General features: G+C 39.7%; 1 pseudogene; it reads left to right on the forward strand.

The window, feature by feature from the left end:
• The first annotated feature begins 914 nt into the window (after positions 1-914).
• LOC136482253 (nicotianamine aminotransferase 1-like) lies at positions 915-4,527 on the forward strand (annotated as a pseudogene).
• Positions 4,528-7,935: the final 3,408 nt, after the last annotated feature.

Genomic DNA, 7,935 nt, shown 5'->3' on the forward strand with positions numbered 1-7,935 from the left:
TGATGTGGCAATAGCAGATCAACACATTCCATTCCTAGCAGGCAAACACCCTTAGATGATGCCTTAAGTAGGGATGATCTAGATTATTGTAGAAATGTTTTCAATCCGGATTCTCTCAAGTCTCAACAAACATTTCAGGAGATAAATCAGAATCATTTTACGAGACCGTTTGACTAGCAGGCTGAATTCTAATTCATTAGATAAAACTATTTTTTAAACAAATATATAAATAAAAATATGTTGAAAAATCTAAATTTTTATACACGGCGAACAATTTAAATACAACATATTTTAACTTGTTGCAATGAAAAAGAACTAAAACTAATAATCATAAAATTGACCGTACATACAGGTGCAAAAGAAATACTCTCTTCGTACCAAATTATAAGCCTTTTTTATTTTTTTTAGATTCATACTTTTACCCATGCACTTAGATGTGGTGTATGTGTAAATACATTACAAAATTAGTATAACTAAAAAATTCAAAACATCTTATATTTTAGAATGGAGTGCGGAGAAGAGAATCGCAACGAAACCACGCCTAGTCAATTCAGGAGCCCATACAAAGAAAACATGGAAGGTGTCTCTTGGTTCAAGCAGTTCTAAATTTCTGACATTCTATTTTTATTTATTAAAATTCTTGGTGTACTATAAGGCCTTCCACAGTGTGAGAGTGCAGCCTTAAAAATAATGGGTCCCATACCTGAAAAGAAGACATCACTCTCTCGGGCTACATTGTGATGGCACTATTTACCGGGCCCAACAGCACTGACATAGTTTGTCTTTCTCCCCAAGTCTAGACACACCTCGCAGCATGATTGAATGATATAAATAAAATATACATTTTTATAAAGTTGGCACCTTAGCAACTACTTGCTCTGCTTTCCAAAATTTCTGACATTGGCATCACTCGTTGGAGCGTGTGGAGTGACTCCCGAACACACTCTCTCTCATCTTATATCATCACTCTGGAAGAACGGTGTGGAGTTCACGCGAGTGCCCCGCATCATACATCTTGGTACTCCGCCACTCAGCTCGTGGCCAAGCCGGCCGCCCGCCAACAAAGCCAAACCTCTGTCGCAGCGCCAGGCCAATCACCGCGCCCCGATGGAGAAGAGCGCCAGCGCTAGCAATGGGGTGGTGACGGCTGTCCCGGCCTCGTGGAACTTCGAGCCGAACGAGACCCTCCTGGGCCTGACGGCGCTCTCGGTGCGCGGCGTGCTGGGCAGGGTCAAGGCCGGGATGGTGGAGGCCGACGGCGGCGGGCGGCCGGTGGTTCCGATGGGCCACGGCGACCCGTCGGCGTTCCCGTGCTTCCGGACGGCGGCGGAGGCCGTGGACGCCGTCACCGGCGCGCTCCAGTCCGGGGAGTACAACTCCTACGCCACTTGCGTCGGCCTTGAACCCGCACGGAGGTGACTTCTGACTTCTTGGCCTCGGCTGCTTGTCTCTCTCTTTTGCTTCCGTTCCTGTAGTTATTTCGAGATGCAAATCCGACTGCTTAGTGCTGAAACAATATGATGAGTAAACTGGTGCTGCCATTTCACAATCGAATTTTTTTCATTTTTCATCGTGGTGAATGGTATTTCATTGTGTTATTATAACTGCTTTAGTTAACACAGACTGACTGATGAATATTGGACTGGTGCTGTGGAAAGGCCCTTTGACTTCCCCACCTTATTTCAGAAAAGAGAGTGTACAACGTTAATTCATTATTGGTCAAGTCGAGCATGATTTTAATAGCCAGCTCTAGTTAACACAGTCTATGCTCTGTTTGGGAATCACTGAACCTTACATCTGCCAGTCAGCCAGTACTGTCTTTGCCAACTTGCTGTGAAAGCAAATAGGTGACTGGTGCTGTGGAAAGGCTGTTTGACTCCCCCCACCTTATTTCAGAAAGCAGATTGTACACTGTTAATTCATTATTGCTGGAGTCAGCATGATTTCAATAGTCAGTTCTAGTTAACACAGTCTATGCTCTGTTTGCGATCACTGAACCTTACATCTGCCAATATTGTCTTGGCCAACTTGCTGTGATAGCAAACAGTCACGGGGTACTAATGATACAATATATCAAAAAAACAAGCAAGTGAATAACTATTTGACTGATGCTAGGGAAAGGTTGTTTGCCTTCCCACTTTTTCAGAAAAAAAGATTCGTACACCATTAATTCATTATTGCTGGAGTCAACATGCTCTGTCTGGGAATCACTGAGCATTGTGTCTGGTGTCTGCCAATATTGTCTCTGTGAACTTTATGTGATACCCACTAACATCAACAATACAAGGGCAAATATTGCTTTGCACCTTGGTTCATGTTCCAACTATAAGATTCACTTCCTTAGATTGTGATGAGCCATAACATTTTTCATTTCATGTGTTCTGTAAAAAAATTTTGGTTATCCAATCAGTGCTACATGATTGTGTTCATAAAAAATAATGACTGCATCCTGCACCTGTGCTACATGCTATTTGTTCAGTCTCTTGATGCCTAGGAGCTTGGACACTGAAATTTTCTCCCGACAGACCATGGTTATTTTCTTTGTAGCACAAACTACACAGCACTTAATTTATTCCAATTAATAAGAATTCCATTTTACATATATGTTCTTCACAACATTAAACATATATAGTTACCTTACAGTGGCTTAAAACCTTATATTTCAGGTCCATTGCTCAGTACTTATCCCGTGATTTGCCATATACATTGTCACCTGATGATGTCTACCTCACAAGTGGCTGTGCTCAAGCGATTGAGATAATCTGCTCTGTCTTAGCTCGTCCCGGTGCCAACATCTTGGTTCCAAGGCCTGGCTACTTGTTCTATGAGGCACGCGCTGTTTTCAATGGCATGGAAGCACGGTACTTCGATCTTCTACCTGAGAAAGACTGGGAGGTTGACTTTGATTGTGTCCAAGCCCTTGCTGACAAGAATACTGTTGCTATGGTCATTGTCAACCCAGGAAACCCATGTGGCAATGTTTACACCTATGAGCACCTGGCCAAGGTAAGTTCTAATAAGCTACTTCTGGTCCTGCCTTTTGTAAATGGATCTTGGGGAATAACTTGAATGCCTATTTGTGTCCATGATTTTCTAGGTTGCTGACACTGCTCGGAAGCTTGGCATATTTGTCATAGCAGATGAGGTTTACGCACACTTGACATTTGGAGAGAGGAAATTTGTGCCGATGGGTGTGTTTGGGGCTGTGGCTCCAGTGTTCACACTAGGGTCCATATCAAAAAAATGGGTGGTGCCTGGATGGCGGCTTGGATGGATAGTTACCAATGATCCTAATGGTGTATTTCAGATGACTAAGGTTCTTTATTTTTCATGATTTAAAATTGGTTATGTGATAATCAGTGTTGGAAGTTGGTTTGTATTTCATATAACAAAATGGCCTGGGTACTGACATGGCTGATCATAGAAAAGCTATTTTTCAGATTTTGGAGTTAAATGAAGGTACCATGCAAAATGCAGTGAAATGATGCTTAGACATGTTTTTTCTTCTTTCAGGTAGTGGGCAGCATCAAGAGCTACCTTGATATCTCGTCTGATCCTCCAACATTTGTCCAGGTAACTATACCTGCATTGCGATTTTCCCGCAAGACTTGACACTGTGCATAGTAAAATATTGGTTTGCATCGACTGAACCACAAAATTTTGTTTGTCAGGGAGCAATTCCAAACCTCCTGGAGAACACAAAGGAGGAATTCTTCCAAAAAAACCATCAAAATTATAAAAGAAAGTGCAGATATATGCTGGGAACAGTTGAAGGGCATCAATGCAATCACATGCCCAAGCAAACCAGAGGGATCCATGTTTGTAATGGTCTGTGAGTCAATATATATATATACTCTTCCATGTTTCAGGACACCATGAGCGATTTGCTAACAATGTGTGAAGTTCCCTTGACTTGCTACAGGTTAAACTGGATGTCTCTTGCCTGTCGGACATCAAAGATGACATGGACTTCTGCTGCCGGCTGGCAAAGGAAGAATTAGTGGTTGTTCTGCCAGGTATTGTTCTTTCGAATACATGATTCATTTCGATCTATAGTTCTAGAATACAGATTGGTTCAAGACATTTTTCCATCCACCTTGAGATCACCTTTTTATTTGAGATGTAACCTGCGGGAAACTAATTGTCAGGATGTGCTGTGGGATACAAGGATTGGCTTCGGATCACCTTTGCAATTGATCCGTCTTCCCTCGAAGACGGGCTTCACAGGCTCAAGTCCTTCTGCTTGCGATACAAGAAGCCGACAAAGTGATAAGATAAACTCACTGGTCCCGTGCGACGACACCAGACAAACTGTTTTGAACTTCTACCCAGATGTATGATATGTTGTATCATCTTCACTCGAAGATGATATATTTGATGCTCGAGGTCCACAGTAATAAGCAATGGGCTCTTCTTCTCTGCCATCTGCTGTGTGTATGCGCAACACGAATTTTAAGGGATCTGAAATGTACAAGACTCCTATTGCATGAATCCATCAAGTTTGGCCTAATAACTTTTGAAGTGAAATCACCACTTCCCTTGTACTCCCATGGTTCTAAATTATAAGTTGTTTTGGTTTTCTAGATATATAGTCTTTACTATGTATCTAGACATAGCATATATCTAAATGCATAGCAAAAATTATTCACCTAGAAAAGCAAAATGACTCACAATTTGCAATGCGGAGAATATATATTGTCCTTTGTGATTCACAATAGTAGAAGCTGGAAGAAGAAGCAGGCATAAGAAGAGGATTGGCGAGTGTGGCAACAAAGATGGGCCTCCTGTAGTGCACGATTAACGGACCAACCCGTCTTACTTCTGGCTCAACTGATAGAACTGAAGGCTTCTCCAGCTGGAGGATTTTTTTTTATTTTTAATCTTTTTTATTCAATATTTTAATAATAATGGTATCTAAAATTGTATATCAAAGTTGTAGCTCTTAATGAGATCTACAAGTTTCATTTAAAAAGTATTTTTATGCGACATCAAATAAGAAATATATGATTTTTCTAAAAAGATAAGCTTTGAAACATGATTAACATGCTATTAAATTTTGTATTATTTTTTGGGGTATCTTAACTATCTCAAATGAAAGACCTCAAAATTAAAAAGTTGTTGATCCCATAGTTAGCTACAACTTTAGTATAAAAAGTATCTTCATTTGACACCAAACATGAAAAAATATAATTTTAGTAAAGCGACCAGATCTAGTGCATGATTATTAAGCTGCTGAAATTTTATATATTTTTTTGTGCATCTTAACGACATCAAATGTAAAAACTAAAAACTATAAAGTTGTAGATTTAATTGAGAGCTACAACTTTGATGTAAAAGTATCTTTATTTGACAACATACAAAAAAAAGATATTTTTTTCTAATGCGACAAGCACTAGTATGCGATTATTATGGTCCTAAAATTTTATATTAATTTTTTGAGCAACTTAACCTCCTAAAATGAAAAAACTCAAAACTAGAAAGTTGCATATCTCGTCGAGAGTTATAATTTTCATAGAAATTGCATCTTCATCCGACATCGTATTAAAGAGTTATGATTTTTTAAAGTTTCAATATTGTTACGTCATTCCCGGTGACACGACAGAATAATACTGTTACATCAGCGGGAGTGACGTGACAAGGTTTTTCACGTCGGAAACGTCATCCAACGTGGCACATCTTGTCGTGCCAACGCAGGCGCGACAGCGTTATTTGGTCACGTCAGCCCTACTGGTGCAATAAAAAAGATTAGATCTGAATTTTTTTTGAACGATTATTATTAAAATATTGAATAAAATGATTAAATTATAAAAATTCTTCCCCGGCTGGAACACGTGAGGAAGAGAAGAGATATAGATGTATAGTTTCTGCGTGGAAAGAAAGAAGGCTTCTCTAGATAGATGTATAGTTTCTGCGTGCAAAACATTCACCATGGATCACTATGCACGTGCTACATAGGATAAAAAAACGTTGTAAAATATTGTTGTCATATGGATATGACATGGCAGTTTAATATGAAGATTTAAATCGTCACAAAATTTTTGACGGCCCAACAAAACCCGTTCTATTTTTAGCTAGCCCATTATTCTTTTCTGAATTAGGCCCAGTTCTTACGTGGGTCCAAACTACACATTTTAGGCTCATTCTTATACGGGCCACATCTATTTGACTCTATTTTTATATGGGCGCAGTCCATTTACAATCATTGCAGCCCACGATATACATTGCAGCCCATTGAACAATCTACATCCCATTTCAAGCCAACAAAATTATCTTACAACCAGCAAAGAAAATTGAAAAAATAGCCACGTCCATTACGTAACGTAGCAAATCAAATCCATTCATAGTTACATGTCCAAATAATCAGCATCCAACTCTAGGTTATATATAATGTTTGTATTCACACAACTTAATATGAAAAAGGTTATGACTTTCTCATCTAAAAGAAGTGTGAGACCACCTGACATGTGGGCCCGCTCATATGTTAGTAAACCATTTTGAAGTGGGCAAGGGGGTATTTCATCCGGTTTTAAAAGTTGGATAAATTATAAATTTGAGTTCAAGAGTGTTTTTAAAACTAAACGACAAGTTTAGTTGTAAATATAAATTGGACATAACTCTAAAACTGTCATATTAAAAAGATAAATTACAAAAATATATCTAATAACTACAAATTTAGTGTCATAAATATTATTGTGTTTATACAAATTTGGTCATGTTGATGCAAAAGTGGATCTGCAAACACAAAGGGCTAATACCCGAATCGATATCCAAAGCGTGCCAGTCGATTTGACCTGTTAATCGACAAGGATGAAGATACGAGCACTTTGGTCCTGACAACAGCGATACGCCCGGAAGTCACGGCCAAGAGGTACTCACGCAGAACTCGAGAATCGCAGAAGGTCGCACTGAAGCGATGCAACTCGCCGAATCAATGAGAACTTGTAAAAAGGAAAAAAATATGCAAATTGACGAAGTCGCCGAAAAGTAAGTAGATGCAAATAGGAGTAAAAATTGGTTTTGATATTGATTGATTTTTATTACATTGCCACTCAATCTATATTTATACCCTGATCTAAAGAGACATAACCAAATACGACTAGGACACCAAGTCCATATCTAAGGAAACACGTGACTCTTACATGAATCATACTCTAACAAATATAGAAAAGGAAATCAACTCCTATCTATTTCCCTGTCCGCCTCAATTACGATGGAATTCTCACCGACCTCCTTTCCATCGGCATACTTCCTGTTTCATCGGCAGTAGTTTTCAAGCCTTCCTTCATCGGCATCGACAATAAGATCTCCAACCTTATCGGCAACGCCCGAGTCTAAATCAACCTTTCCATCGATCACCACCATTCATCGGCAACCATCTTTACAAGCTAATTTTCATCGACTGTCAGCGTATACAGTAACTTTCCTCCTACCGATTAGCCCACTCTAATCATTTTGACACGTGCAAAAAACGGTGTCAATAGGTCAATCATAGTATGATTTAACTTAGGATAATAGAAAGATTACTTGAGGAATCAGATACCTTGACATGTGCTTATGTATACGCTAATAAATACGTTGGTATGAACCTGCTAGGGTTGAATCCCGATCTTTCAATGAGAGGGCGTGGGATAACTCGATTGGTGGATGGAGACGACGTTCATGGCCCAACTACAGCCTTCCATGCTGCGCCTTAGCAACTGATACACCACCTCCAATGGCTGTCGTGATCTTGTGGAGCGCGTCACCCGGCCACTAGGGCAAGTATAACAAGTACTGAATTTACTAGATGAAGATGAAGGTTTCAAACTCAATCTCAAATAAGGTGGGGTTTCGGAGACAAGAAGTTGGGCGGCAGATCCAGCACGCGTGCTTATAAGCAAGTAGCGAGAGCTAAACTTGATCTAAACAAAATCCAACTGTTCTTGGTGGCGGCTA

The sequence above is a fragment of the Miscanthus floridulus genome, chromosome 9, assembly GCF_019320115.1.
Source record: "Miscanthus floridulus cultivar M001 chromosome 9, ASM1932011v1, whole genome shotgun sequence".
NCBI lineage: Eukaryota > Viridiplantae > Streptophyta > Magnoliopsida > Poales > Poaceae > Miscanthus > Miscanthus floridulus.